The sequence below is a fragment of the Mangifera indica genome, chromosome 2 (genome assembly GCF_011075055.1).
Source record: "Mangifera indica cultivar Alphonso chromosome 2, CATAS_Mindica_2.1, whole genome shotgun sequence".
Classification (NCBI taxonomy): Eukaryota; Viridiplantae; Streptophyta; class Magnoliopsida; order Sapindales; family Anacardiaceae; genus Mangifera; species Mangifera indica.
The window spans coordinates 1,257,489-1,267,025 of record NC_058138.1 but is presented as its reverse complement, the minus strand read 5'-3'; the positions used below and the strand labels follow the sequence as shown (position 1 = coordinate 1,267,025).

Here is a 9,537-nt window from a genome sequence, read left to right as displayed (position 1 = left end):
CAAGAAAACTCCTTTCAAGTTTTGTAATTTTGGGGCCAACCATGAAGATTTTCTCCCATTGGTGGAGCAAATTTGGAACACTGAAGTTAAAGGTTCTCCTATGTTTATTCTTGTATCCAACCTAAAAGCTTTTAAAGTTGAGCTTAAAAAGCTTAATAAAAGATAATTTTGGCATATTTCGGAACGAGTAAAGCACACTAAGGAGCTTGGGGCAACTCCTATTGTTGGTAGTCAGAGGCAGTGGGTATGGTGAGTCAGCTGCCAGCTTGTTTTTTAAGAGTTTGGTCAAAGAGTTTTTGATTACTTGGCTAGGTTCTTAGGGGTATTTTTTATTATTTATTATTTTTGTTTTTATGGCTAAATATGTATAATGGAAAAAATGTGATTAAAATAATTAATATCCAAACATTATTTCTACTTAGCCAAATTTAATGTACTCATGCTCAAAATTCTACCTTTGTCACTTTCAATAAAACCACCAGCTACATTTACTTATTTCCATATCAATATATTATCAAAGAATATTTGCTCAAATTGAATTACAATTCAATGCATACCAGATTTATGACCACCTAAGTATATTTGAAACTTATTCAATGTATTTACACTTTATGATCCTTGATTGATCTTTCCTAAATTGAATACAACATTTCCATGATCCTGCGATAATTTAGTAATAAAACACGAAATTCACATTTTCAAACAATATTTCAAGTAAATCATATTTTAAAACTACAATATCATTATATAGATTTTCAATAAAAGTTTTTGAAATCACATTGAATCCATCTTGTGATTAGAATCTCACAAAAACGACATCAATTTCAACTTTTAATTTGCTTCTAGTGTAGTGAAAGTCATTTGGCATAAATTTCGCCAACATGTCAAATAGATACAAAAATGACTTGACAATCTCATCTTCGAAATTGAAAACATTAACAAATATTAGCATATAAGTTGAATTAGTTTGAATGTTATATATTTGAGATGACAAAAATGCCTTGGATTTCTGGAAGTTAAGTTGGTTGTACCTTTGACAATTTTGAAAGGGTTATAAAGAACAAAAACAAGAGGATGGTTTGATCATTATGGCTTGTTTGAAGCCACAACTGGATACTAGAATAGACTTGTGAGATTCATCTCTAGAGACAAAGTCATTGCAATTAGAGACTAAAGACACCTAACTATGTGATAAATTTATAACTTAGATAATATCATTAAAGTCCTTACGATTGTCCTTTAAATTTTTATCAATTGTCATATATAACTTTGTAATTTATTAATCAATAAAAATTTTAAAGGCAACTTTTATATACACACACACACACACTCTTTTGAAATATGTTTAAGAAGATTTGTCAACTTGTCTAACACCACACATTTACCATATGATTTCGCAATTTGCTACCAATGCTTCAGAGGGTATCTTTCCCATAATTTTGAACAATTTGTAATCATATAGAATAGTACATTAATTTAATTGTAAATAAAAAACGACAGTTAATGTTATTTTAAGTGCTATGTATTCTATAAATTTTATCTCCTCAATTTGGTGACTTCTCTATCCTCTTTGGGTGGTGATGTTATTGACCACCGGAGAGAAGGTCATCGGAAATGCCAAATCGAGAGAGAGAGAGAGAGCTGAAAACATCTGCTTGGATTCACAATGATTTTAGGTTGTTTCATGTCAAAAATCATCGCAGATGATGTAGGGTGTTGAAAAAATGGTTTAGGGTGTGCTGGATCAATCATTGAGACAAATGGTCGTCGAAGAGCAAAAATGTATTTTTGGAGGTGCAAGTGTAATGTTTTGAAATTTGAGAAGACAATTGTTAATCTTAAATATGGAAACTCTATAAATCCTAGATAATGAGGGTGAAAAATAACTTTTTAAAATTATGTTAAAACGAAAATAGTTAATTTTTAAAATTAAGATAGGAAAAAGAAAAAAAAAATTTTAAATAAAATCTTCAAATAATGATATTATTCTTTACAATAATAGTTAAAATTAATAAATAGGGAATTATTTAGATTTCGAAAAATTAGCAAAATGTAACTTTAAGTTTACAGTAAACCTTCGGTCGCAATAAGACTTTGGCCTTTCCTTTTCAAGGTTTCAAGAAGGCACAGAGACATCAAACAGTCGGTAAATATGTAAGTTATACATATAATTATAATTTTTCAAGTTAAACCGAACTCAGCCGTTTCCGCGCCGTCTGCAGCTTATTCTGCTTGCCCGTCCCTCTCCCCTCTCCCCTCTCCGAAAGAGGCCCCTCCTTGGATAGTCACTGTTGAAAAATCAAGCCAGGGGAAAACCCGGGTCCAGGATCCCTACTCTAGCCGCCATTTTGAAGAGCGCGTTCTTGAAATGTTGCCCTAGTCAATGAACTTGCTGGAATATCGTGTGCAGGAAATCGGTAAGAGGTATAGAATTGATTGGATTCCTGATGAACATCCAAGGCAGTTTAGTGGGTGGAAGTATATTTTGTTGCAAAAAGTCATCGTCTCTGCAGATAACGATGAATTAGCAGTTATGGTTTTTCTGAATTTGGAGTTGATGGTTTGGAGGAGCTGTGATAAGAAATGGGTCGACTTGGGTTGTGCCAATGTTGATGTTCAGGATATTGTTTATTATTAGAAGCAGTTTCATGTAGTGATGTCAGATGGGCATATTTTAAGTGTTGATTCGAAGTCTTTGGAGGTTAGTGAAGCTTTGCCTCTATTGTTGATACGTTTTACTTACAAAAGCTTCGTAAATACATCGATTGATTTGTATTTGATTAAAAATCGCAGTAGTAGTGATAAAAAATTTGGAAATAAAAGAAATTTCTCTCCAGCTAGGGGTGAGAAAGTGGTTTTGAATTCTGTTTTCTGTGTGTTTAAAAGAAGAACAAGAGTGGATTGAAGTGAAGGATTTGGAGGGTAAAGCATTGTTTCTGTTTGATGGAGGCAGCTTTTTTTTTTTTTTTGGCTAAAGACTTTTTGGAATAAAACCAAATTGTGTTTGTATGGGTGAAACTGGTTTCTTTGGGGTTACATATGATTTTCCTGGGATGTATACTTCAGTTTTTGACTTCAATGACGGTAGTAACAAGTGGCTTGTATCATTTCCTGAATCTTCAGAGATATTTTGGCCTCCACTAGTTTGGCTCTTTCCTGAATGTAAGTGTTTTTCTTTTTAAATTGTCTATTGTATACCACATGCTGTGTTGAATTCGCAGGGGTGGGCTTGTGTTTATGGTTCATTTCTTTATTTGTGATAGCAATGCCATATTAAATTCTGATTTTTTTGACTAGATTGAAGACTCTTTACAAGATTATGTAAGCATTGAAATTGCAGATTTAAAAAGCATATTAAAATTGTATGTTAGTCGCATCTGTGGGAGTTGCATGTGTTTAAGGGCTGTTTCATGATTCTGACAGCAATGCTGTATTATTATTGCAATATCTGTGTATGGATTATTTTTTATTGAATTCTGATTTGCATAACTAGATTGAGGACATTTTTAACAAGATTATGTAAGCACAGGAAATACATATTTAAAAGGACATGGTGTAAAAGAGTATATATACTGACTTCCTGCATGTAAATTTTCGATGTTCAAATGCTTTTACAGATTTGAATTGTTGTTGCTTGTTTTGAATCAGATATGGATTTGCTTTTCTGTGTTCTTTATTGTCTCCTTTTCTTTCATGATGCTCAGAATCCAAGCTTTAGCCACTTGTGGGTGCAAACTCTTGGATAACCATTCATCCAGGATGTTATGGAGATAGTTAAATTACTCTTTGCAGATTGACAGGCATGAGATTCAGGCATTATGATTTATGAATAGTTGTATGCTTTATGTAGTTTCTCTGTTTACTCCAGTTTCAGATAGTCAACTTGTAGGGAATGGTTGCAAAACTCCATGATCTCTCTTCTCTCAGCCATGATTCATTGTCACAGGGTACTCTGTTTTTCAATTTCAGTCCTTGATAGTCTCTCTATATTTTCATATGTCAAAAACAAATATTTATCTGTAAACTAAGTTTACTTTTTATCTCTTCTTTCATGGATCGTATCCTCTTGAATAACTGTCACCATTTTGTCATGAGTTAACTGTTTTATTTAATAATTTGTTTTTGTGATTTAATGGAACTTTCTTATATCTGGTTGATTAATTTGCGTCTAGTGGTGGATTCTCAAGCTTTTGTGGCTTCAGTATGTTCAGCCCTTGGTGCTTTTGCCAGCTTCTATGTGGATTTTTTCCATGATGCATCTACTGATTGTTCCCTGGATTCTTACTCTATCAAATCTTTACTGAATTGAATCTTTTTCATCATTGTTTACATACGAAGCATTATTTTGTTCCGAGTTTAATGGAAAGGTCTGTTCTCATATTCACCTAGAAAATTTTGCACTATCTTTCCAGGTCACATTCATCATAACTTTTTGTTCTCCTTAGTACTTCAACAAACGCCTGCAATTGAGCTTTATTATTACATGTTAGGTACTTGAAGAGCTTCTATGGATCGATTCGAAGACATTTTACCAAAGAAGTTCTGTGATTAACTGCTTGTAGAGCATTTTCATTGTCAATGTGAAGATTTGATAAACAGCTTGGTCAGACCATGCCTGGAATATTTGTGAGTATGTATATATGCATTATGGATCTTAATGTTATGAAACAAGATTTAAGCTTAATCATTTAAGTCTCATCTCCTGATTAAGCCTTAGACTCCTTTATAACATCTCGCCTTCCTATACTTTTTGAGCTGCTAATATTGTCCTGATGAGCTTAGAGTCTTTCAATTCATTGTTAAGAGAATTGATAATCTGGCCCAAGTAGGGTTACAAGAGTGGAGTTGCTCACAAGCTGTTTGTGGCTCGGTTGACATCAAGCTTTATTATTACATGTAAGGTACTTGAAGAGCTTCTATGGATCGATTTGAAGACATTTTATTGAAGAAGTTTCTGGAATCGACCACTTGAAGAGCGTTTCATCGTCAATGTGAAGATTTGATTAACATATTGGTCGGACCATGCCCAGAATATTAAGAATTCTATTTTTATTAGTTGGTAGTTATGCTGTTTTTAATTTGTGAGCATGTATATATGCATTATGGATCTTACTGTTGTGAAATAAGATTTAAGCTTGATCATTTAAGTCAAGTCCCCTGATTAAGCCTTTAGACTCCTTTATATCATCTTGCTTTCCTTTACTTTTTGAGCTGCTAATATTTGTCCTGATGAGCTTAGAGTCTCTCAATTCATTGTTAAGAGAATTGATAATCTGGCCCAAGTAGGGCTACAGGAGTGGAGTTGCTCACAAGCTGTTCATGGCTCGGTTTACATCAAATTGAGCTCAAGCTTGTAGCTATTCGATTTGATGAGTTTACGGTTTGGTTTGAGTATAACATCAATAAATTTTTAAATGTTATTTACATCTTTATAATCTTATTTCACAAATTTGTACACAGAGTAGTTAATATATTTATAAAACCCAAACACTGACTCACTCTGAGTCAGTCATTCCTATGGGGGGTGGTTAGTGAGCTTTCAATGGCAGATTCAAGAGATGAAAAGGATTTGAAGTGGATAATGTAATTGCAATGAGAATTTTACTTTGATCAATAAATTTTTCTAGAAAATTCTCCCGAAAGCAAATGGGTGCAGAGAGAAAGAGACATGTGAGGGAAGGGAAAAAAATATTCTACTTTTAGAAACTTCTGTGAAAAGACCATAACACCCTTGGTTAAGGTTAAATTTTAGTTTCAAGGGGTAGTTAGTTTAGTTTATTCTTCATATTTGCTTAATTGTCGTAAGTTAGGTTATTTGTAAAAGATGGAGTATTACTGCACTTGACAAAGTAGATATAAGGTTAGATTTTAAACTCCACAAGTTAGGAAGTTGTAAGCTTGAGCTTGAGATAGAAATTGTAAATTAAATTTTGGTATGATAATTTAAAGTAAAATACCATAGTTTATATATTTATCAATTACTTATATACTTAAGTTTTAGCATTAAATTATAAGTGTAAATTTTTAAAGATAATGGATTAAATGAAATTCATTATACTAAATTATAAAAGTTTACTAAGTAGATATAAATTTTTAGAAAGTAAATATAAGATTTTTTGGGGAGAGATAAGTCTAATATTTTAAAATTTTAAGATTTAGCGATATTATACAACTTGCCTAACCTTGTGAGTTAACTTACTCAAGTGACAAGCTACTCAAACACAAGTCAAGAAATCAAATCTAGTCTTGCAAGACAAAATTGTCATTTATTGTGCCTAAAGGTGTTCAAAACCTAGTAATCGAATTGGTTTGAAGGATTTGTAAACCAAACCAAAATTAAACCGATTTTATATCAAAACTACTTGATAATTGTACCGATTTTTCCATATAACTTAGCTGAATTTTTCATTACTTAATTTCTAAATTCTATATAAAAATTGTTTTAAAAATAGAATTAGAAATTATGGTGTCAACAGAAATTACAGCTGAAAGGGATTGTTAAATGTTGTCGAATGTCAGCTAAAGAGTAGAAGAGTAAAAATGGATACGAAAGAGTTAAAACCTAATTCAACTGAAGTAAGATAATAATCAAAATACTAAAATTATGGTCAATGTCGTCAGAAAAGGCAAGAGAATTCTCGTAGAAAGAGTCAAAAGACAGAAGAAGCAACCGATTTTAGTTTGAGTTGAAACCATGGGATAATGAAAATGAGCAAGAGCATATGGGCAATAGAAAAGTATAGAGAAGGGCAAGAGAAAATAATAGAGAAGGACAATGCTCCAACAAGCAGAGAAAGCGTGCAAGGAATAGAGAAAATGTTGACCCAAACTACGTAGAACCCTAACCAAGATAAAAAAAAAAAAAAACATTTTTTATTATATATGAATACATAAGATCACTATCCAACATGGACTGCTATTTCTAGATTTCTGCACTTCAAAGAAATGTTGACCAAACTGAAACACAACAAAAACAGAATAGTTTTTAATGAGGAAAAGATGTCATGGGAAAGTCAGGCTTTAAACATATATCGATTCTTTGTCTGAACACCTTTCCTCTACTTGGCTCATAACTCAATAAAAATCCAACAAAAAACAATTTATCTATTCACTGTAAAACTAAACTTGCACAATTAATATTACAATTTAAACTGTTAGTTCAATACAGTTTTAAGTAATCAAACTTACATAATACTTAGAATTTCATTTAAAACAAACAATCAAACCTAGTTTTGACATAGATAAAAATATTGAGAAGCAATACAATGTATTTTCCTTCACGATCCTTGTAGTACCAATTAATCTCAAAAATCTTGTTTTCAAACAACATGTCAAGTAAATCAAGTTTTATAACTACAGTTTTAGATCCTCAACGGAAGTTCCTCAAATCACATAGTGTTCACATGCTAACTAGAATTTAACAAAAACAACATCGATTTCAACTTCTGATCTGCTCTTAGTGTCAACTTCAGCTTATGTGCAAAACATAGTTAGTTGCTTCAAGAGACAAAAGAACAGGGCACCCGTGTGGTAAGTTGCCTGAAGAACATCAATATCCATCTGAGTCTGCTTCATTGTGATTATTGCAACTATAACAATCTGTAACAAGAAATTGCTTTACATGTCAACTCATCATTGCATATTCTTGCAAAACTTTAAACCTTTGAGCTAATAATACCTGCAGTCTGTCTCCTTTAAGACAGAGAGAGATGCCTCTTCTCATGTCATCTCTCACCATTGTTTCAATGAAAATATCAAACTCAAAGGACCTGGGAAGCCAAAATGACAATTGAGATACGTAAAACATTTGCACAGAAACAAATCAGCCAAAGAAAGTATGGTCACAGCTCCATTCAGGAGAAATATCTTTGAAATTGCCAGCTTAAACGGCCATTGTTAAGAACAATGCATGCATTTGACCTTACCAACATCGTAATGAACAAATGAAACTAGAAAACATGTTAAAGATACTTTCTCAAAAGCATCTACGTCTGCATCCAGAACAATTTCTGCTTCCTCTCTTTTACTGACCTCCATCATCATATCCAAACAGAGAGAAAAACAAATATATACTTATGTACTTCTCAATTACTTGTAGAATTAATATAGTAGCTACAACTAAAACTTCCCTACCTCCTCAGTCTCTAACACCAAGACATTGGGCAGAAAAATCAAGTGTTCCTTCAATATTCATTTCCTCTATATGCAGATCGTCTTGGCTTGTAAAAGCTGGTGATTTTTTTTTTCCTGGGGAGAAATTTCGTCTAGCCTGTAACCATTTTTAAAAAACTTCCAATCATCCACTGAATAAAACAGAATCAAAAGTTAGTATATAAGTAGGACATCTAACAAAGATAACACACAATAGCGAAAGAAAAATTAAATGAAAACATCATTCACTAAATTCATCTTGCATCAAGCTAAAAAGCAAATGAATGTATGGGTAAGAATATAATTTGGATTTGAAAAGACTCAGTTAGTTTCTGTCAAGGAAAACAGCTTTGGTCTGTGCAGTAGAATACAGCCATATAAAATTGTGGTATAAGCAACAAAATTAAGAAACCTATTAGAAATGTGCACTTGTGATGTCCTGAACCAAGAATCTGACATGCATTGCCATTTCTAGCTTTCTGCAAAACAAAACAGTGCTGACCAAAATGAAAAACAACCAAAAAAGAAAAGGCTTCAAAAAGGAACAAGACAACAAGAGAAAGATGGGCTTCAAACATACATTTAAGTCCTTGCTGGTACGCCTCTCCTCTGCTTGGCTCATAACTGACTAAAAACCCAACGGAAACAAGACGTTTATAGGTTAGCATATTCATCAATATATTAGTCAGTCAGTCTTAAAACAAAGCCTATCCAACGATCAAATGAATAGTCTCACTAGCTGTGGAATTTCAATCATGTAACTTTATCATGCAAGTTGGGCATTATTTTTGCTTACCCAAACCTAATGTGCACGTGCTTAAAATTCTACCATTATCAATTCCAATAAAACCACCAGCTACATTTTCTAAGTATTGGTACATTATCAATCTCAAAAGGAGATTATTACAAATATAAACAACTTATCAAATTATTCTTGCTCAAGTTGAAGTACAGTATAATGCGTACCAGACTTATAACCATATAAATATATTCAAGAGCCATTCAATTCTATGTATTTGCACTTTACGATACTTGATAGACCTTACCTAAATCGAATACTGCCTAGTAAATAACATTTTCAAATAGCATTTCAAGTAAATCACGTTTTAAAAACTAAAGCTTCATTATATAGATCTACAAGGAAAGTTCCTGAATCACATTATATCCACCTGTCAACTAGAATCAGACAAAAGAATGACATCAATTTCAACTTCTGATCTGCTTACAGTGTATTGAAGTCGTTTGGCACCAATTTGCTGACCGTGCTGAACAGATTCAGTAAAACTTGGCAAACTTATCTACAAAATTAAAAATATCAATAACAAACACGTTTTGTTAATTTGTGACGACGAAAATAACCTGGATTTCTAGAAGTTAAGTTGACGA

At 32.5% G+C, this 9,537-nt stretch overlaps 2 long non-coding RNA genes across 4 annotated transcripts; one reads left to right on the top strand and one right to left on the bottom strand.

The window, feature by feature from the left end:
• The first annotated feature begins 2,180 nt into the window (after nucleotides 1–2,180).
• Nucleotides 2,181–5,147, top strand: LOC123196787. The gene is made up of 2 exons (XR_006497739.1): nucleotides 2,181–3,162; nucleotides 4,173–5,147. It is a non-coding gene; the product is annotated as an uncharacterized LOC123196787 (long non-coding RNA).
• Nucleotides 5,148–7,256: 2,109 nt separating this feature from the next.
• On the bottom strand, nucleotides 7,257–8,870 carry LOC123196792. 3 transcript variants are annotated; one of them, XR_006497743.1, is made up of 4 exons: nucleotides 8,732–8,870; nucleotides 8,564–8,630; nucleotides 7,679–8,269; nucleotides 7,257–7,599 (listed from the first exon to the last, which is right to left on the bottom strand). It is a non-coding gene; the product is annotated as an uncharacterized LOC123196792 (long non-coding RNA). The 3 variants fall into 3 exon arrangements; XR_006497742.1 differs by having other exon boundaries at nucleotides 7,257–7,769; nucleotides 8,134–8,269; XR_006497740.1 differs by having other exon boundaries at nucleotides 7,257–8,269.
• Nucleotides 8,871–9,537: the final 667 nt, after the last annotated feature.